Raw genomic sequence first — 24687 nt, 5'->3', positions numbered from 1 at the left:
ACATTTTGGACGTCATACTAAACTATGACGTTTTTGTCATATTTTGGACGTCATACTAAACTATGACGTTTTTGTCATATTTTGGACGTCATACTAAACTATGACGTTTTTGTCACATTTTGGACGTCATACTAAACTATGTCGTTTTTGGTCATATTTTGGACGTCATACTAAACTATGACGTTTTTGGTCATATTTTGGACGTCATACAAAACTATGTCGTTTTTGTCACATTTTGGGCGTCATACTAAACTATGACGTTTTTGGTCATATTTTGAACGTCTTACTAAACTATGACGTTTTTGTCACATTTTGGACGACATACTAAACTATGACGTTTTTGGTCATATTTTGGACGTCATAGTAAACTATGACGTTTTTGGTCATATTTTGAACGACATACTAAACTATGACGTTCTTGTCACATTTTGGACGACATACTAAACTATGATGTTTTTGGTCACATTTCGGACGACATACTGAACTATGCCGATTTTGGTCACTTTTTGGACGGCATGCTAAACGATAACGTTTTTGGTCACATTTTAGATGCCAGACTAAATTGTTTCCTTTATTGTCCATTATTGGACGACATACTAAACTATGACGTTTTTGTCATATTTTGGACGTCATACTAAACTATGACGTTTTTGTCACATTTTGGACGTCATACTAAACTATGTCGTTTTTGGTCATATTTTGGACGTCATACTAAACTATGACGTTTTTGGTCATATTTTGGACGTCATACAAAACTATGTCGTTTTTGTCACATTTTGGGCGTCATACTAAACTATGACGTTTTTTTGTGATATTTTGGACGACAAACTGAACAATGGCGATTTTGGTCACTTTTTGGACGACATACTAAACTATGACGTTTTTGGTCACATTTTGGACGACATACCTAAACTATAATGTTTTTGGTGGCATTTTGGACGACATACTAAACTATGACATTTTTTGTCCATTTTCAGACGACATACTAAACTATGACGTTTTTGGTCACATTTCGGACGACATACTGAACTATGCCGATTTTGGTCACTTTTTGGACGGCATGCTAAACGATAACGTTTTTGGTCACATTTTAGATGCCAGACTAAATTGTTTCCTTTATTGTCCATTATTGGACGACATACTAAACTATGACATTTTTTGTCCATTTTCGGACGTCATACTAAAGTATGACGTTTGTGGTTATATTTTGGACGACATACTAAACTATGACGTTTTTGGTCATATTTTGAACGACATACTAAACTATGATGTTTTTGGTCACATTTTGGACGACATACTAAACTATGACGTTTTTGTCACATTTTGGACGCCATACTAAACCATGACGTTTTTGATCATATTTTGAACGTCATACTAAACTATGACGTTTTTGGGCATATTTTGAACGTCATACTAAACTATGATGTTTTTGGTCACATTTTGGACGACATACTAAACTATGATGTTTTTGGTCACATTTTGGACGACATACTAAACTATGTCGTTTTTGGTCATATTTTGAACGTCATACTAAACTATGATGTTTTTGGGCATATTTTGAACGTCATACTAAACTATGTCGTTTTTGGTCATATTTTGAACGTCATACTAAACTATGACATTTTTGTCACATTTTGGACGACATACTAAACTGTGACGTTTTTGGTAAAGTTTTGGACGACATACTGAACTATGACGTTTTTGTCATATTTTGGACGTCATACTAAACTATGACGTTTTTGTCACATTTTGGATGCCATACTAAACTATGACGTTTTTGGTCACATTTTGGACGTCATACTAAACTATGACGTTTTTGGTCACATTTTGGATGTCATACTAAACTATGACGTTTTTGGTCATATTTTGGACATCATACTAAACGATGTCGTTTTTGGTCATATTTTGGACGTCTTACTAAACTATGACGTTTTTGGTCACATTTTGGACGTCGTACTAAACTATGATGTTTTTGGTCATATTTTGGACGTCATACGAAACTATGTCGTTTTTGTCACATTTTGGGCGTCATACTAAACTATGACGTTTTTGGTCATATTTTGAACGTCTTACTAAACTATGACGTTTTTGTCACATTTTGGACGACATACTAAACTATGACGTTTTTGGTCATATTTTGGACGTCATAGTAAACTATGACGTTTTTGGTCATATTTTGAACGACATACTAAACTATGACGTTTTTGTCACATTTTGGACGACATACTAAACTATGATGTTTTTGGTCATATTTTGGATGACACACTAAACTATGACGTTTTTGTCACATTTTGGACGACATACTAAACTGTGACGTTTTTGGTCATATTTTGGACAACAGACTAAACTATGACGTTTTTGTCACATTTTGGACGTCATACTAAACTATGACGTTTTTGTCATATTTTGGACGTCATACTAAACTATGACGTTTTTGTCATATTTTGGACGTCATACTAAACTATGACGTTTTTGTCATATTTTGGACGTCATACTAAACTATGACGTTTTTGTCACATTTTGGACGTCATACTAAACTATGTCGTTTTTGGTCATATTTTGGACGTCATACTAAACTATGACGTTTTTGGTCATATTTTGAACGTCTTACTAAACTATGACGTTTTTGTCACATTTTGGACGACATACTAAACTATGACGTTTTTGTCATATTTTGGACGTCATACTAAACTATGACGTTTTTGTCACATTTTGGACGTCATACTAAACTATGTCGTTTTTGGTCATATTTTGGACGTCATACTAAACTATGACGTTTTTGGTCATATTTTGGACGTCATACTAAACTATGACGCTTTTGGTCATATTTTGGACGTCATACAAAACTATGTCGTTTTTGTCACATTTTGGGCGTCATACTAAACTATGACGTTTTTGGTCATATTTTGAACGTCTTACTAAACTATGACGTTTTTGTCACATTTTGGACGACATACTAAACTATGACGTTTTTGGTCATATTTTGGACGTCATAGTAAACTATGACGTTTTTGGTCATATTTTGAACGACATACTAAACTATGACGTTTTTGTCACATTTTGGACGACATACTAAACTATGATGTTTTTGGTCATGTTTTGGATGACACACTAAACTATGACGTTTTTGTCACATTTTGGACGACATACTAAACTGTGACGTTTTTGGTCATATTTTGGACGACATACTAAACTATGACGTTTTTGGTCATATTTTGGACAACAAACTAAACTATGACGTTTTTGTCACATTTTGGACGTCATACTAAACTATGACGTTTTTGTCATATTTTGGACGTCATACTAAACTATGACGTTTTTGTCATATTTTGGACGTCATACTAAACTATGACGTTTTTGTCACATTTTGGACGTCATACTAAACTATGTCGTTTTTGGTCATATTTTGGACGTCATACTAAACTATGACGTTTTTGGTCATATTTTGGACGTCATACAAAACTATGTCGTTTTTGTCACATTTTGGGCGTCATACTAAACTATGACGTTTTTGGTCATATTTTGAACGTCTTACTAAACTATGACGTTTTTGTCACATTTTGGACGACATACTAAACTATGACGTTTTTGGTCATATTTTGGACGTCATAGTAAACTATGACGTTTTTGGTCATATTTTGAACGACATACTAAACTATGACGTTCTTGTCACATTTTGGACGACATACTAAACTATGATGTTTTTGGTCATATTTTGGATGACACACTAAACTATGACGTTTTTGTCACATTTTGGACGACATACTAAACTGTGACGTTTTTGGTCATATTTTGGACGACATACTAAACTATGACGTTTTTGGTCATATTTTGGACAACAAACTAAACTATGACGTTTTTGTCACATTTTGGACGACATACTAAACTATGTCGTTTTTGGTCATATTTTGGACGTCATACTAAACTATGACGTTTTTGGTCATATTTTGGACGTCATACTAAACTATGACGCTTTTGGTCATATTTTGGACGTCATACAAAACTATGTCGTTTTTGTCACATTTTGGGCGTCATACTAAACTATGACGTTTTTGGTCATATTTTGAACGTCTTACTAAACTATGACGTTTTTGTCACATTTTGGACGACATACTAAACTATGACGTTTTTGGTCATATTTTGGACGTCAAACTAAACTATGATCTTTTTTGACCATTGTTTCTTTTTTCAGCTTTATTTGATAGGAGCACCAGAGGGACAGGAGATAGTGAGAAGAGTTGGGGGAAGACATGCAGCAAAATGTCACAAGCGGGAATCGATCCCGGGCCGCTGTGTCAGAGACCAGCCACTATACGTGGTTCACCTGCTTAACCCATTGCGCTATACAGGTGCCCTGTTGTTTCACTGTTGTCAGATGACATACTAAAGTATGACGGTTTTTATTGTGACATTTTGGACGTCATACCAAACTATGACATTTTTGTCACATTTTGGACGACATACTAAACTATGATGTTTTTGGTCATGTTTTGGACGTTTTTGGTCATAATTTGGATGTCTTACTAAAATATGACATTTTTTGTCCATTTTCGGACGTCATACTAAACTATGACGTTTTTGTCACATTTTGGACGTCATACTAAACTATGACGTTTTTGTCATATTTTGGACGTCATACTAAACTATGACGTTTTTGTCACATTTTGGACGACATACTAAACTATGACGTTTTTGGTCATATTTTGGACGTCATACGAAACTATGTCATTTTTGTCACATTTTGGGCATCATACTAAACTATGACATTTTTGGTCATATTTTGAACGTCTTACTAAACTATGATGTTTTTGGTCACATTTTGGATGGCATACTAAACTATGATGTTTTTGGTCATATTTTGGACGTCATACGAAACTATGTCGTTTTTGTCACATTTTGGGCGTCATACTAAACTATGATCTTTTTTGACCATTGTTTCATTTTTCAGCTTTATTTGATAGGAGCACCAGAGAGACAGCAGACAGTGAGAAGACATGCAGCAAAATGTCACGAGCGGGAGTCAATCCCGGGCCGCTGTGTCGGAGACCAGCCACTATACGTGGTTCACCTGCTTAACCCATTGAGCAATACAGGTGCACTGTTGTTTCACCGTTGTCAGATGACATACTAAACTATGACGGTTTTTATTGTGACATTTTGGACGACATACTAAACTATGACATTTTTGTCACATTTTGGACGTCATACTAAACTATGATGTTTTTGGTCATGTTTTGGACGTTTTTGGTCATAATTTGGATGTCTTACTAAAATATGACATTTTTTGTCCATTTTCGGACGTCATACTAAACTATGACGTTTTTGTCACATTTTGGACGACATACTAAACTATGACGTTTTTGGTCATATTTTGGACGTCATACTAAACTATGACGTTTTTGTCACATTTTGGACGTCATACTAAACTATGACATTTTTGTCACATTTTGGACGACATACTAAACTATGATGTTTTTGGTCATATTTGAACATCTTACTAAACTATGACGTTTTTGTCACATTTTGGACGACATACTAAACTATGACGTTTTTGGTCATATTTTGGACGTCAAACTAAACTATGATCTTTTTTGACCATTGTTTCTTTTTTCAGCTTTATTTGATAGGAGCACCAGAGAGACAGCAGACAGTGATTTGTTCTGTTTGACTGAAACCTGGTTGCAGCAGGAAGAATTTGTTAGCCTAAACGAATCAACTCCCCCTAGTCATATTAACTGTCATATTCCTCGAATCACAGGCCGAGGAGGAGGAGTAGCAGCAATCTACCATTCTAGTTTAAAATTGAACCAGAGGCCTAAACCTGATTACAGCTCATTTGAAAATCTCCCTCTTAGTCTCTCTCATCCAAATTTGAAAGCTCAGAAACCAGTTTTATTTGTTGTTATATATCGTCCTCCTGCTCCTTATTCTGAGTTTTTATCTCAATTCTCAGACTTTTTATCTGAATTAGTGCTCAGTTCAGACAAAGTTATTATTGTGGGTGACTTTAACATTCATGTTGACATAGACAGCGACAGCCTTACAACAGCTTTTAATTCATTATTAGACTCAATTGGGTTTTCTCAACATGTAAATAAACCAACTCATAGTTTTAATCACACTCTTGACCTTGTCCTGACTTATGGCTTAGAAATTGAAGAGTTAACAGTATTTCCCCAGAACCCTCTTCTTTCTGACCATTTTATGATAACATTTCAATTTAAAGTAAAGGATTGTTTAGCAGCTGAGAACAAATATCATTACAGTAGGTGTTTGTCTGACAATTCAGTATCTAAATTTAAGGAAATAATACCCTCACTGTTTACTTCAGCAACATTTACTGATAAATCAGAAGGCAAATATTATTATTTTACCCCCACAGAAGTGGATTATTATGTTAATAATGCTTCAGCCTCACTGCGTACAACTCTTGATAGTGTTGCACCTGTAAAAAAGAAAGTTATATCTCAGAGAAGACTTGCTCCTTGGTATAATTCCCAGCTGCGGACTTTAAAGCAGGCATCCCGAAAGCTGGAAAGAAAGTGGTATTCCACTAATTCAGAGGTAGTGTATGTGGCTTGGAAAAATAGTCTAGTAATCTATAAAAAAGCTCTTCATAATGCCAGGACAACTTATTATTCATCTTTAATAGATGAGAACAAGAACAACCCTAGGTTTCTCTTTAGCACTGTAGCCAGGCTGACAAAGAGTCAGAGCTCTGTTGAACCTTGTATTCCTTTAGTTTTAACCAGTAACGACTTCATGAGCTTCTTTACGCATAAAATAGTTCTGATTAGAGATAAAATTAATCTGGCCCTTCCTACAAATGTCACAGATGCTTTTGAATTGGCTGTTAGACCTGATGAATCTTTAGAATTCTTCACTCCTATATGTCTCTCTGAACTAATTTCAACAGTTTCTACATCCAAACCATCAACATGTCTTTTAGATCCTATCCCAACTAGACTCTTCAAGGAGATTTTACCTTTAATTAATTCTTCAATGTTAGATCTGATTAATCTCTCTCTAGTAACAGGCTATGTACCACAGGCTTTTAAGGTTGCTGTCATCAAACCTTTGCTTAAAAAGCCCACTTTAGATCCAGATGTGTTAGCTAACTATAGACCGATATCCAACCTACCATTTCTCTCTAAAATTCTGGAAAGAACAGTTGCAAATCAATTGTGTGAACACCTACAGAGGAATAATTTGTTTGAAATGTTTCAGTCAGGCTTCAGAGTGCATCATAGCACAGAAACAGCTCTAGTGAAAGTTACTAATGACCTTCTCATAGCATCAGATAATGGACTAGTCTCTATACTTGTTTTGTTAGATCTTAGTGCAGCGTTTGACACAATCGACCACAACATTTTATTACAGCGTCTAGAATATTCAATTGGCATTAAAGGGACAGCACTGGATTGGTTTAAATCCTACTTATCAGATAGGTTCCAGTTTGTGCATGTCAACAATAACTCTTCTGAGCAGACTAAAGTTAATCACGGAGTTCCTCAGGGTTCTGTCTTAGGACCGATACTTTTCACATTATACATGCTTCCTTTAGGCAATATTATTAGGAAGCATTGTATTAACTTCCATTGTTATGCAGATGACACACAATTGTATTTATCTATGAAGCCAGATGAAACTGATCAGTTAGCTAGACTGCAAGATTGTCTTAAGGACATTAAAACCTGGATGACTTTTAACTTCCTACTGCTAAATTCAGACAAAACTGAAGTCATTGTATTTGGCCCCAAACATCTTAGAAACTCGCTTTCAAAGCAAATAGTTACTCTGGATGGCATCACATTGGCCTCCAGTACTACTGTGAGGAATCTTGGAGTTATTTTTGACCAGAACATGTCCTTTAACTCACACATAAAGCAAGTCTGTAGGACTTCCTTTTTTCACCTGCGTAATATTGTAAAAATCAGGAACATTCTGTCTCAGAGTGATGCAGAAAAATTAGTTCATGCTTTTGTTACTTCCAGGCTTGACTATTGCAATTCCTTATTATCGGGTTGTCCAAATAGCTCTCTCAAACATCTACAGTTGATCCAAAACGCTGCTGCGAGAGTACTGACAGGAGTTAGCAAAAGAGATCATATTTCCCCTATACTTGCTTCTCTTCACTGGCTTCCTGTTAAATCCAGAATAGAATTTAAAATCCTTCTTCTGACATATAAAGCTCTTAATAACCAATCTCCATCATATCTTAAAGATCTGATAGTACCTTATTATCCTAGTAGAACTCTTCGCTCTCAAACTGCAGGCTTACTTGTTGTTCCTAGAATTTCTAAAAGTAGAATGGGAGGCAGAGCCTTCAGTTATCAGGCGCCTCTCCTGTGGAACCTGCTCCCAGTTTGGGTTCGGGAGGCAGACACCCTCTCTATTTTTAAGACCAGGCTTAAAGCGTTCCTTTTTGACAAATCTTATAGTTGGGGCTGACTGGGTGACCCACAGAGGTTCGGCTTGTGTCTTCATTGTACAGCTGACCCCCTCTTGGTCGTCCCTTCGTTCTGCCTCTAGTCATGCTGCTATAGGCCTAGGCTGCTGGGGGACTTTTCTTGACGCACTGAGCCCTTCTCTATCTACCTTTACATTTAATATGTATACCGTTATTGCAGTACATTCACTCTGTTTCCCCCTGTGCTATTTCTCCGAGTGTCCCTGGTCCCAGAGCTGGATGCTTCAGATCTGCGGTCGATGTTCCACCAGCTGGTCCAGTCTCCACCATGTCCACTGTGGGATGCTGCTACTGACCTTCCACCAGCCCTCTGCTTCCAATTCCCTTTTTCCACGAGTCAACTCTGCATCGCCTTCAATATACTGTTATGCTAACTTACATACTGTTTGAATTTTACTGCTAGCTATATATGGAGTATGTTTAATGTCAGAGCCGTACATCATAAGAGTAAACTATGAGTCAGTTTTCAATGTTAGCTTATACTTTGTCTGTGTCACATATCCTGTCATGCATGTATTCAAATGTGTGTTGTGTTTTCCTCTCCCATCCCTCCCCCTTGCCCTCTTCTGTCCTTCTCAACCCGCCCGGCCAGCAGGCAGATGGGTCCCCCCTATTTAGAGCCGGGTTCTGCTCGAGGTTTCTTCCCTGTTAAAAGGGTGTTTTTCCTTGCCACTGTCGCCTTTGGGCTTGCTCTGGGGGTCAGGCATATGGGTTCTGTAAAGCGTCTTGAGACGATTTGACTGTAATTGACGCTATATAAATAAAATTGAATTGAATTGAAAGTGAGAAGACATGCAGCAAAATGTCACGAGCGGGAGTCAATCCCGGGCCGCTGTGTCGGAGACCAGCCACTATACGTGGTTCACCTGCTTAACCCATTGAGCAATACAGGTGCACTGTTGTTTCACCGTTGTCAGATGACATACTAAACTATGACGGTTTTTATTGTGACATTTTGGACGACATACTGAACTATGACGTTTTTGGTCACATTTTGGACGTCATACTAAACTATGACATTTTTGTCACATTTTGGACGTCATACTAAACTATGATGTTTTTGGTCATGTTTTGGACGTTTTTGGTCATAATTTGGATGTCTTACTAAAATATGACATTTTTTGTCCATTTTCGGACGTCATACTAAACTATGACGTTTTTGTCACATTTTGGACGACATACTAAACTATGACGTTTTTGGTCATATTTTGGACGTCATACTAAACTATGACGTTTTTGTCACATTTTGGACGACATACTAAACTATGACGTTTTTGTCACATTTTGGACGACATACTGAACTATGACGTTTTTGTCACATTTTGGACGTCATACTGAACTATGACGTTTTTGGTCACATTTTGGACGCCATACTAAACTATGACATTTTTGTCACATTTTGGACGACATACTAAACTATGATGTTTTTGGTCATGTTTTGGACGTTTTTGGTCATAATTTGGATGTCTTACTAAAATATGACATTTTTTGTCCATTGTCGGACGTCATACTAAACTATGACGTTTTTGTCACATTTTGGACGACATACTAAACTATGACGTTTTTGTCACATTTTGGATGTCATACTAAACTATGACGTTTTTGTCACATTTTGGACGACATACTGAACTATGACGTTTTTGGTCACATTTTGGACGTCATACTAAACTATGACATTTTTGTCACATTTTGGACGACATACTAAACTATGACGTTTTTGGTCACATTTTGGACGACATACTGAACTATGACGTTTTTGGTCACATTTTGGACGTCATACTAAACTATGACATTTTTGTCACATTTTGGACGACATACTAAACTATGATGTTTTTGGTCATGTTTTGGACGTTTTTGGTCATAATTTGGATGTCTTACTAAAATATGACATTTTTTGTCCATTGTCGGACGTCATACTAAACTATGACGTTTTTGTCACATTTTGGACGACATACTAAACTATGATGTTTTTGGTCATGTTTTGGACGTTTTTGGTCATAATTTGGATGTCTTACTAAAATATGACATTTTTTGTCCATTGTCGGACGTCATACTAAACTATGACGTTTTTGTCACATTTTGGACGACATACTAAACTATGATGTTTTTGGTCATGTTTTGGACGTTTTTGGTCATAATTTGGATGTCTTACTAAAATATGACATTTTTTGTCCATTTTCGGACGTCATACTAAACTATGACGTTTTTGTCACATTTTGGACGACATACTAAACTATGACGTTTTTGTCACATTTTGGATGTCATACTAAACTATGACGTTTTTGTCACATTTTGGACGACATACTGAACTATGACGTTTTTGGTCACATTTTGGACGTCATACTAAACTATGACATTTTTGTCACATTTTGGACGACATACTAAACTATGACGTTTTTGGTCACATTTTGGACGACATACTGAACTATGACGTTTTTGGTCACATTTTGGACGACATACTAAACTATGACGTTTTTGTCACATTTTGGACGACATACTAAACTATGATGTTTTTGGTCATGTTTTGGACGTTTTTGGTCATAATTTGGATGTCTTACTAAAATATGACATTTTTTGTCCATTTTCGGACGTCATACTAAACTATGACGTTTTTGTCACATTTTGGGCGTCATACTAAACTATGACGTTTTTGGTCATATTTTGAACGTCATACTAAACTATGACGTTTTTGGTCATATTTTGGACGTCTTACTAAACTATGACGTTTTTGGTCACATTTTGGACGTCATACGAAACTATGTCGTTTTTGTCACATTTTGGGCGTCATACTAAACTATGACGTTTTTGGTCATATTTTGGACGTCATACTAAACTATGACGTTTTTGGTCATATTTTGGACGTCATACGAAACTATGTCGTTTTTGTCACATTTTGGGCGTCTTACTAAACTATGACGTTTTTGGTCATATTTTGGACGTCATACTAAACTATGACGTTTTTGTCACATTTTGGACGACATACTAAACTATGACGTTTTTGTCACATTTTGGACGTCATACTAAACTATGACGTTTTTGGTCATATTTTGAACGTCTTACTAAACTATGACGTTTTTGTCACATTTTGGACGACATACTAAACTATGACGTTTTTGGTCATATTTTGGACGTCACACTAAACTATGACGTTTTTGTCACATTTTGGACGACATACTGAACTATGACGTTTTTGGTCACATTTTGGACGTCATACTAAACTATGACATTTTTGTCACATTTTGGACGACATACTAAACTATGATGTTTTTGGTCATATTTGAACATCTTACTAAACTACGACGTTTTTGTCACATTTTGGACGACATACTAAACTATGACGTTTTTGGTCATATTTGAACATCTTACTAAACTATGACGTTTTTGTCACATTTTGGACGACATACTAAACTATGACGTTTTTGGTCATATTTTGGACGTCAAACTAAACTATGATCTTTTTTGACCATTGTTTCTTTTTTCAGCTTTATTTGATAGGAGCACCAGAGAGACAGCAGACAGTGAGAAGACATGCAGCAAAATGTCACGAGCGGGAGTCAATCCCGGGCCGCTGTGTCGGAGACCAGCCACTATACGTGGTTCACCTGCTTAACCCATTGAGCAATACAGGTGCACTGTTGTTTCACCGTTGTCAGATGACATACTAAACTATGACGGTTTTTATTGTGACATTTTGGACGACATACTGAACTATGACGTTTTTGGTCACATTTTGGACGTCATACTAAACTATGACATTTTTGTCACATTTTGGACGTCATACTAAACTATGATGTTTTTGGTCATGTTTTGGACGTTTTTGGTCATAATTTGGATGTCTTACTAAAATATGACATTTTTTGTCCATTTTCGGACGTCATACTAAACTATGACGTTTTTGTCACATTTTGGACGACATACTAAACTATGACGTTTTTGGTCATATTTTGGACGTCATACTAAACTATGACGTTTTTGTCACATTTTGGACGACATACTAAACTATGACGTTTTTGTCACATTTTGGACGACATACTGAACTATGACGTTTTTGGTCACATTTTGGACGTCATACTAAACTATGACATTTTTGTCACATTTTGGACGACATACTAAACTATGATGTTTTTGGTCATGTTTTGGACGTTTTTGGTCATAATTTGGATGTCTTACTAAAATATGACATTTTTTGTCCATTGTCGGACGTCATACTAAACTATGACGTTTTTGTCACATTTTGGACGACATACTAAACTAGGATGTTTTTGGTCATGTTTTGGACGTTTTTGGTCATAATTTGGATGTCTTACTAAAATATGACATTTTTTGTCCATTTTCGGACGTCATACTAAACTATGACGTTTTTGTCACATTTTGGACGACATACTAAACTATGACGTTTTTGTCACATTTTGGATGTCATACTAAACTATGACGTTTTTGTCACATTTTGGACGACATACTAAACTATGACGTTTTTGGTCACATTTTGGACGACATACTGAACTATGACGTTTTTGGTCACATTTTGGACGTCATACTAAACTATGACATTTTTGTCACATTTTGGACGACATACTAAACTATGATGTTTTTGGTCATGTTTTGGACGTTTTTGGTCATAATTTGGATGTCTTACTAAAATATGACATTTTTTGTCCATTTTCGGACGTCATACTAAACTATGACGTTTTTGTCACATTTTGGGCGTCATACTAAACTATGACGTTTTTGGTCATATTTTGAACGTCTTACTAAACTATGACGTTTTTGTCACATTTTGGACGTCATACTAAACTATGACGTTTTTGTCACATTTTGGACGACATACTAAACTATGACGTTTTTGGTCATATTTTGGACGTCTTACTAAACTATGACGTTTTTGGTCACATTTTGGACGTCATACGAAACTATGTCGTTTTTGTCACATTTTGGGCGTCATACTAAACTATGACGTTTTTGGTCATATTTTGGACGTCATACGAAACTATGTCGTTTTTGTCACATTTTGGGCGTCTTACTAAACTATGACGTTTTTGGTCATATTTTGGACGTCATACTAAACTATGACGTTTTTGTCACATTTTGGACGACATACTAAACTATGACGTTTTTGTCACATTTTGGACGTCATACTAAACTATGACGTTTTTGGTCATATTTTGAACGTCTTACTAAACTATGACGTTTTTGTCACATTTTGGACGACATACTAAACTATGACGTTTTTGGTCATATTTTGGACGTCACACTAAACTATGATCATTTTTGACCATTGTTTCTTTTTTCGGCTTCATTTGATAGGAGCGCCAGAGAGACAGGAGATTGTGAGGAGAGATGCAGCAAATTGTCATGAGAAGGAATCGATCCCAGGCCGCTGTGTCGGAGACCAGCCACTATACATGGTTCTCCTGCTTAACCCATTGAGCTATACAGGTGCCCTGTTGTTTCACTGTTGTCAGATGACATACTAAAGTATGACGGTTTTTATTGTGACATTTTGGACGACATACTGAACTATGACGTTTTTGTCACATTTTGGACGACATACTGAACTATGACGTTTTTGGTCACATTTTGGACGTCATACTAAACTATGACATTTTTGTCACATTTTGGACGACATACTAAACTATGATGTTTTTGGTCATGTTTTGGACGTTTTTGGTCATAATTTGGATGTCTTACTAAAATATGACATTTTTTGTCCATTTTCGGACGTCATACTAAACTATGACGTTTTTGTCACATTTTGGGCGTCATACTAAACTATGACGTTTTTGGTCATATTTTGAACGTCTTACTAAACTATGACGTTTTTGTCACATTTTGGACGTCATACTAAACTATGACGTTTTTGTCACATTTTGGACGTCATACGAAACTATGTCGTTTTTGTCACATTTTGGGCGTCATACTAAACTATGACGTTTTTGGTCATATTTTGGACGTCTTACTAAACTATGACGTTTTGTCACATTTTGGACGTCATACTAAACTATGACGTTTTTGTCACATTTTGGACGTCATACGAAACTATGTCGTTTTTGTCACATTTTGGGCGTCTTACTAAACTATGACGTTTTTGGTCATATTTTGGACGTCATACTAAACTATGACGTTTTTGTCACATTTTGGACGACATACTAAACTATGACGTTTTTGTCACATTTTGGACGTCATACTAAACTATGACGTTTTTGTCACATTTTGGGCGTCTTACTAAACTATGACGTTTTTGGTCATATTTTGGACGTCATACTAAACTATGACGTTTTTGTCACATTTTGGACGTCATACTAAACTATGACGTTTTTGTCACATTTTGGACGACATACTAAACTATGACGTTTTTGGTCATATTTTGGACGTCATACGAAACTATGTCGTTTTTGTCACATTTTGGGCGTCTTACTAAACTATGACGTTTTTGGTCATATTTTGGACGTCATACTAAACTATGACGTTTTTGTCACATTTTGGACGACATACTAAACTATGACGTTTTTGTCACATTTTGGACGTCATACTAAACTATGACGTTTTTGGTCATATTTTGAACGTCTTACTAAACTATGACGTTTTTGTCACATTTTGGACGACATACTAAACTATGACGTTTTTGGTCATATTTTGGACGTCACACTAAACTATGATCATTTTTGACCATTGTTTCTTTTTTCGGCTTCATTTGATAGGAGCGCCAGAGAGACAGGAGATTGTGAGGAGAGATGCAGCAAATTGTCATGAGAAGGAATCGATCCCAAGCCGCTGTGTCGGAGACCAGCCACTATACATGGTTCTCCTGCTTAACCCATTGAGCTATACAGGTGCCCTGTTGTTTCACTGTTGTCAGATGACATACTAAAGTATGACGGTTTTTATTGTGACATTTTGGACGACATACTGAACTATGACGTTTTTGTCACATTTTGGATGTCATACTAAACTATGACGTTTTTGGTCATATTTTGGAAGTCTTACTAAACTATGACGTTTTTGTCACATTTTGGGCGACATACTAAACTATGACGTTTTTGGTCATATTTTGGAAGTCTTACTAAACTATGACGTTTTTGGTCACATTTTGGATGTCATACTAAACTATGACGTTTTTGGTCATATTTTGGACGTCTTAATAAACTATGACGTTTTTGGTCATATTTTGGACGTCTTACTAAACTATGACGTTTTTGTCACATTTTGGGCGACATACTAAACTATGACGTTTTTGGTCACATTTTGGATGTCATACTAAACTATGACGTTTTTGGTCATATTTTGGATGTCATACTAAACTATGACGTTTTTGGTCATATTTTGGACGTCTTACTAAACTATGACGTTTTTGTCATATTTTGGACGTCATACTAAACTATGACGTTTTTGGTCATATTTTGGACGACATACTAAACTATGACGTTTTTGTCATATTTTGGACGTCATACTAAACTATGACGTTTTTGTCATATTTTGGATGACATACTAAACTATGACGTTTTTGTCACATTTTGGACAACATACTAAACTATGACGTTTTTGGTCACATTTTGGATGTCATACTAAACTATGACGTTTTTGGTCATATTTTGGATGTCATACTAAACTATGACGTTTTTGTCATATTTTGGACGACATACTAAACTATGACGTTTTTGTCACATTTTGGATGTCATACTAAACTATGACGTTTTTGGTCACATTTTGGACGACATACTAAACTATGACGTTTTTGTCATATTTTGGACGTCATACTAAACTATGACGTTTTTGTCATATTTTGGATGACATACTAAACTATGACGTTTTTGTCACATTTTGGACGACATACTAAACTATGACGTTTTTGTCACATTTTGGACGACATACTAAACTATGACGTTTTTGTCACATTTTGGACGACATACTGAACTATGACGTTTTTGGTCACATTTTGGACGTCATACTAAACTATGACATTTTTGTCACATTTTGGACGACATACTAAACTATGATGTTTTTGGTCATATTTGAACATCTTACTAAACTATGACGTTTTTGTCACATTTTGGACGACATACTAAACTATGACGTTTTTGGTCATATTTGAACATCTTACTAAACTATGACGTTTTTGTCACATTTTGGACGACATACGAAACTATGACGTTTTTGGTCATATTTTGGACGTCAAACTAAACTATGATCTTTTTTGACCATTGTTTCTTTTTTCAGCTTTATTTGATAGGAGCACCAGAGAGACAGCAGACAGTGAGAAGACATGCAGCAAAATGTCACGAGCGGGAGTCAATCCCGGGCCGCTGTGTCGGAGACCAGCCACTATACGTGGTTCACCTGCTTAACCCATTGAGCAATACAGGTGCACTGTTGTTTCACCGTTGTCAGATGACATACTAAACTATGACGGTTTTTATTGTGACATTTTGGACGACATACTGAACTATGACGTTTTTGGTCACATTTTGGACGTCATACTAAACTATGACATTTTTGTCACATTTTGGACGTCATACTAAACTATGATGTTTTTGGTCATGTTTTGGACGTTTTTGGTCATAATTTGGATGTCTTACTAAAATATGACATTTTTTGTCCATTTTCGGACGTCATACTAAACTATGACGTTTTTGTCACATTTTGGACGACATACTAAACTATGACGTTTTTGGTCATATTTTGGACGTCATACTAAACTATGACGTTTTTGTCACATTTTGGACGACATACTAAACTATGACGTTTTTGTCACATTTTGGACGACATACTGAACTATGACGTTTTTGTCACATTTTGGACGTCATACTGAACTATGACGTTTTTGGTCACATTTTGGACGCCATACTAAACTATGACATTTTTGTCACATTTTGGACGACATACTAAACTATGATGTTTTTGGTCATGTTTTGGACGTTTTTGGTCATAATTTGGATGTCTTACTAAAATATGACATTTTTTGTCCATTGTCGGACGTCATACTAAACCATGACGTTTTTGTCACATTTTGGACGACATACTAAACTATGACGTTTTTGTCACATTTTGGATGTCAAACGAAACTATGACGTTTTTGTCACATTTTGGACGACATACTGAACTATGACGTTTTTGGTCACATTTTGGACGTCATACTAAACTATGACATTTTTGTCACATTTTGGACGACATACTAAACTATGACGTTTTTGGTCACATTTTGGACGACATACTGAACTATGACGTTTTTGGTCACATTTTGGACGTCATACTAAACTATGACATTTTTGTCACATTTTGGACGACATACTAAACTATGATGTTTTTGGTCATGTTTTGGACGTTTTTGGTCATAATTTGGATGTCTTACTAAAATATGACATTTTTTGTCCATTGTCGGACGTCATACTAAACTATGACGTTTTTGTCACATTTTGGACGACATACTAAACTATGATGTTTTTGGTCATGTTTTGGACGTTTTTGGTCATAATTTGGATGTCTTACTAAAATATGACATTTTTTGTCCATTGTCGGACGTCATACTAAACTATGACGTTTTTGTCACATTTTGGACGACATACTAAACTATGATGTTTTTGGTCATGTTTTGGACGTTTTTGGTCATAATTTGGATGTCTTACTAAAATATGACATTTTTTGTCCATTTTCGGACGTCATACTAAACTATGACGTTTTGTCACATTTTGGACGACATACTAAACTATGACGTTTTTGGTCATATTTTGGACGACATACTAAACTATGACGTTTTTGTCACATTTTGGACGACATACTAAACTATGACGTTTTTGGTCATATTTTGGACGTCACACTAAACTATGACGTTTTTGTCACATTTTGGACGACATACTGAACTATGACGTTTTTGGTCACATTTTGGACGTCATACTAAACTATGACATTTTTGTCACATTTTGGACGACATACTAAACTATGATGTTTTTGGTCATATTTGAACATCTTACTAAACTATGACGTTTTTGTCACATTTTGGACGACATACTAAACTATGACGTTTTTGGTCATATTTGAACATCTTACTAAACTATGACGTTTTTGTCACATTTTGGACGACATACTAAACTATGACGTTTTTGGTCATATTTTGGACGTCAAACTAAACTATGATCTTTTTTGACCATTGTTTCTTTTTTCAGCTTTATTTGATAGGAGCACCAGAGAGACAGCAGACAGTGAGAAGACATGCAGCAAAATGTCACGAGCGGGAGTCAATCCCGGGCCGCTGTGTCGGAGACCAGCCACTATACGTGGTTCACCTGCTTAACCCATTGAGCAATACAGGTGCACTGTTGTTTCACCGTTGTCAGATGACATACTAAACTATGACGGTTTTTATTGTGACATTTTGGACGACATACTGAACTATGACGTTTTTGGTCACATTTTGGACGTCATACTAAACTATGACATTTTTGTCACATTTTGGACGTCATACTAAACTATGATGTTTTTGGTCATGTTTTGGACGTTTTTGGTCATAATTTGGATGTCTTACTAAAATATGACATTTTTTGTCCATTTTCGGACGTCATACTAAACTATGACGTTTTTGTCACATTTTGGACGACATACTAAACTATGACGTTTTTGGTCATATTTTGGACGTCATACTAAACTATGACGTTTTTGTCACATTTTGGACGACATACTAAACTATGACGTTTTTGTCACATTTTGGACGACATACTGAACTATGACGTTTTTGTCACATTTTGGACGACATACTAAACTATGACGTTTTTGGTCACATTTTGGACGTCATACTAAACTATGACATTTTTGTCACATTTTGGACGACATACTAAACTATGATGTTTTTGGTCATGTTTTGGACGTTTTTGGTCATAATTTGGATGTCTTACTAAAATATGACATTTTTTGTCCATTGTCGGACGTCATACTAAACTATGACGTTTTTGTCACATTTTGGACGACATACTAAACTAGGATGTTTTGTCACATTTTGGATGTCATACTAAACTATGATGTTTTTGTCACATTTTGGACGACATACTAAACTATGACGTTTTTGGTCACATTTTGGACGACATACTGAACTATGACGTTTTTGGTCACATTTTGGACGTCATACTAAACTATGACATTTTTGTCACATTTTGGACGACATACTAAACTATGATGTTTTTGGTCATGTTTTGGACGTTTTTGGTCATAATTTGGATGTCTTACTAAAATATGACATTTTTTGTCCATTTTCGGACGTCATACTAAACTATGACGTTTTTGTCACATTTTGGGCGTCATACTAAACTATGACGTTTTTGGTCATATTTTGAACGTCTTACTAAACTATGACGTTTTTGTCACATTTTGGACGTCATACTAAACTATGACGTTTTTGTCACATTTTGGACGACATACTAAACTATGACGTTTTTGGTCATATTTTGGACGTCTTACTAAACTATGACGTTTTTGGTCACATTTTGGACGTCATACGAAACTATGTCGTTTTTGTCACATTTTGGGCGTCATACTAAACTATGACGTTTTTGGTCATATTTTGGACGTCATACGAAACTATGTCGTTTTTGTCACATTTTGGGCGTCTTACTAAACTATGACGTTTTTGGTCATATTTTGGACGTCATACTAAACTATGACGTTTTTGTCACATTTTGGACGACATACTAAACTATGACGTTTTTGTCACATTTTGGACGTCATACTAAACTATGACGTTTTTGGTCATATTTTGAACGTCTTACTAAACTATGACGTTTTTGTCACATTTTGGACGACATACTAAACTATGACGTTTTTGGTCATATTTTGGACGTCACACTAAACTATGATCTTTTTTGACCATTGTTTCTTTTTTCGGCTTCATTTGATAGGAGCGCCAGAGAGACAGGAGATTGTGAGGAGAGATGCAGCAAATTGTCATGAGAAGGAATCGATCCCAGGCCGCTGTGTCGGAGACCAGCCACTATACATGGTTCTCATGCTTAACCCATTGAGCTATACAGGTGCCCTGTTGTTTCACTGTTGTCAGATGACATACTAAAGTATGACGGTTTTTATTGTGACATTTTGGACGACATACTGAACTATGACGTTTTTGTCACATTTTGGATGTCATACTAAACTATGACGTTTTTGGTCATATTTTGGAAGTCTTACTAAACTATGACGTTTTTGTCACATTTTGGGCGACATACTAAACTATGACGTTTTTGGTCATATTTGGAAGTCTTACTAAACTATGATGTTTTTGGTCACATTTTGGATGTCATACTAAACTATGACGTTTTTGGTCATATTTTGGACGTCTTAATAAACTATGACGTTTTTGGTCATATTTTGGACGTCTTACTAAACTATGACGTTTTTGTCACATTTTGGGCGACATACTAAACTATGACGTTTTTGTCACATTTTGGGCGACATACTAAACTATGACGTTTTTGGTCACATTTTGGATGTCATACTAAACTATGACGTTTTTGGTCATATTTTGGACGTCTTAATAAACTATGACGTTTTTGGTCATATTTTGGACGTCTTACTAAACTATGACGTTTTTGTCACATTTTGGGCGACATACTAAACTATGACGTTTTTGGTCACATTTTGGATGTCATACTAAACTATGACGTTTTTGGTCATATTTTGGATGTCATACTAAACTATGACGTTTTTGGTCATATTTTGGACGTCTTACTAAACTATGACGTTTTTGTCATATTTTGGACGTCATACTAAACTATGACGTTTTTGGTCATATTTTGGACGTCTTACTAAACTATGACGTTTTTGTCATATTTTGGACGACATACTAAACTATGACGTTTTTGTCACATTTTGGATGTCATACTAAACTATGACGTTTTTGGTCACATTTTGGACGACATACTAAACTATGACGTTTTTGTCATATTTTGGACGTCATACTAAACTATGACGTTTTTGTCACATTTTGGACGTCATACTAAACTATGACGTTTTTGTCACATTTTGGACGACATACTAAACTATGACGTTTTTGGTCACATTTTGGACGTCATACTAAACTATGACGTTTTTGGTCATATTTTGAACGTCTTACTAAACTATGACATTTTTGTCACATTTTGGACGACATACTAAACTATGACGTTTTTGGTCACATTTTGGACGTCATACTAAACTATGACGTTTTTGGTCATATTTTGAACGTCTTACTAAACTATGACATTTTTGTCACATTTTGGACGACATACTAAACTATGACGTTTTTGGTCATATTTTGGACGTCAAACTAAACGATGATCTTTTTTGACCATTGTTTCTTTTTTCAGCTTTATTTGATAGGAGCACCAGAGAGACAGGAGATAGTGAGAAGAGTTGGGGGAAGACATGCAGCAAAATGTCACGAGCGGGAATCGATCCCAGGCCGCTGTGTCGGAGACCAGCCACTATACGTGGTTCACCTGCTTAACCCATTGAGTTATACAGGTGCCCTGTTGTTTCACTGTTGTCAGATGACATACTAAAGTATGACGGTTTTTATTGTGACATTTTGGACGACATACTGAACTATGACGTTTTTGGTCATATTTTGGATGTCATACTAAACTATGACGTTTTTGGTCATATTTTGGACGACATACTAAACTATGACGTTTTTGTCATATTTTGGACGACATACTATACTAGGACTTTTTTTGTCATAATTTGGACGACATACTAAACTATGATGTTTTTTGACCATTGTTTCTTTTTTCAGCTTTATTGGATAGGAGCGCAAGAGAGAGACAAGAAATAGGGAGAAGACATGCAGCAAGGGGTCACGAGCGGGAATCGAACCCCAGCCGCTGCATCAGATACCAGCCCCTATACATGGCTCGCCTGCTTAACCCATTGAACTATACAGGTACCTTGTTTTTTGGCTGTTGTCAGATGACATACGACACTATGAAGTTTTTGGCCATTTTTGGACGACATCCTAAACTATGAGGTTTTTGGTCATATTTTGGACGTCAAACTAAACTATGATCTTTTTTGACCATTGTTTCTTTTTTCAGCTTTATTTGATAGGAGCGCCAGAGAGACAGGAGATTGTGAGAAGAGATGCAGCAAAATGTCACAAACGGGAATCGATCCCGGGTCACTGTGTTGGAGACCAGCCACAATAAGTGGTTTGCCTGCTTAACCCATTGAGCTATACAGGAGCCCTGTTGTTTCATCCTTGTCAGATGACATACTAAACTATGACGGATTTGGTCAACTTTTTGGACGTCAGACTAAACTATGACGTTTTTGGTCATATTTCGGACGACATACTAAACTATGACGTTTTTTGTCATATTTTGGACGACATACTAAACTATGACTTTTTTTTCATATTTTTGATGACATACTAAACTATGACGTTTTTTGTCATATTTTGGACGACATACTAAACTATTATGTCATTTTTAACGACACACTAAACTAGAAAAGCACTCAGAGAATGCAATACTCCTCCAAAGCTGCTCAGTTGATCCATATTTTCCAACGGATGAAATCTTTAATAAAAAATGACCTTGTGCTGACCACAGGCATGTGTTATGCATGTGCACATTATGAATGGCTATCAAACTGCGTGTAAATTACTCTTATAAATGTCTGTTGATCAGTACATCACTTTTGGCAAGACTTTGTTTTGCTTGTGTTACAACAACTGTTCCCTTCATGCTATTTTTTTTTCTGAAGTTGTATTTTTAATGTTACGGGCTCTTATTTTGTCAACATTCACAGGAAGTGCTTATCTGAGAAGCATTTTTTTGACATGACGAAGACACTGCCGAAAAGTCTGAAAAGTCACGTAAAGATGAAAGAAAACGATTGATGGGACTCAGAAACACCCCACAGTTTCATTGAATTTGTTCCTTGTATGATTTCCAACTGATAAATCAGTCAGTTTTAGTAGGATTGCAATCATGCGATCGTCAGCAGGTAACTGACACAGCGCTCACTTGTTGTCATGGTTACAGCACCGTGCCAGCAGCTACATCTCACAATGGGACATCCTTAACAAAGCCGTGGATCCAGACTATAAGCTGCATCACTGTGAAAATTTAATGAGGTGGTCCTTGTGTCATTTCTGACTTCCCCTGAAAGTTTTTGAGTAATGTTTCACACAGACAGACAGACAGATTCAAAGACAAAAGCATGCCAATCATCACATAACTACTTGGTTCCTTGGCGTAGTAATGATGGTAGGGGTAAATGCCACCAGGTTTGGTCTCACCTCCTACATTTTATTTCATATGACCTGATTAGTGCTCCATAGTTATTATTATCATCTGTCATTATTCAATCTAAATGTTAACGTTAGCTGGTAAATGGTTGTTTTGTGTTGGTGTGATTGTTTCTGAACTGAAAAGTCAATAAAAACTTTGATTACAAATGGATGTGTATTATACTAGATATTATATTGGAAATGAATGTATATTGGCGCATATTTTAATTAGATAGAGCCTCATTTGCATATTTTAACTTAAAACTTTAAAGAACTCGTGCCAAAAAAATAGTTGTTGCTATGGGAGTAATATTTGGGATGATCTTCTCGTACATTTTTTTTTTTTACCTGCAGAAAGTGGGTTTTGAAGCTCATTTCTCTAAATAAACTTATTTCTTCTGCTCTGAACCAGAAATTCAACAGCAAACCTCTTGTTGTAGTTGTGTTTATGTCTGTACTAGATTTATACTAGAAAGGTTTGTTCATATTTATCATTCACAGACTAATTTTTATTCCTAAAATCTTTGGTACACAGTGGATTTTCTCTGGCTGTTGATGGTATTTTCTGTTTTAAAGAGTTAATTGTATATTTTTAATCGAGCCTTTCCTGGTTGTTTGATTACTTCTAAGAAAATGTATGCAAATTAGTGCATATTTATATTAATTATTGAGGTAAGATGCACCCATCCTGACCAATAGTTTTACTACTCTTACTGTTGTTTTCTATAAATATACATATAGAAGCTTTTTAAAAACTATTTACCTTAGATGGAGAATCAGATGGAAGGTACAAATAAAATAATGTGTGAAAATGTCACAAGGGGATTTTTGAGGGGAAATTGCGGCAGACAAACACACACACACACACACACACACACACACACACACACACACACACACACACACACACACACACACACACACACACACACACACACACACACACACACACACACACGTATCATTGTCA

The 24687-nt window shown here is 35.9% G+C and overlaps 1 protein-coding gene and 1 long non-coding RNA gene across 3 annotated transcripts in view; one reads left to right on the top strand and one right to left on the bottom strand.

Annotated features, from left to right (window-relative positions):
- The window catches only part of ribc2 (RIB43A domain with coiled-coils 2), a 31471-nt gene that overhangs the window by 6487 nt on the left and 297 nt on the right, over window positions 1-24687 (bottom strand). The gene's annotated exons all lie outside the window — the stretch shown is intronic.
- Window positions 4955-23885, top strand: LOC127535146 (uncharacterized). Its single transcript, XR_007943790.1, has 8 exons — window positions 4955-5093; window positions 11953-12097; window positions 13775-13906; window positions 16685-16829; window positions 18628-18772; window positions 21793-21949; window positions 22221-22367; window positions 22519-23885. It is a non-coding gene; the product is annotated as an uncharacterized LOC127535146 (long non-coding RNA).

The sequence above is a fragment of the Acanthochromis polyacanthus genome, chromosome 8 (assembly GCF_021347895.1).
Source record: "Acanthochromis polyacanthus isolate Apoly-LR-REF ecotype Palm Island chromosome 8, KAUST_Apoly_ChrSc, whole genome shotgun sequence".
NCBI classification, from domain to species: Eukaryota; Metazoa; Chordata; class Actinopteri; family Pomacentridae; genus Acanthochromis; species Acanthochromis polyacanthus.
The sequence above is the reverse complement of the archived record's forward strand: the minus strand, read 5'-3'. Positions and strand labels throughout refer to the sequence as shown.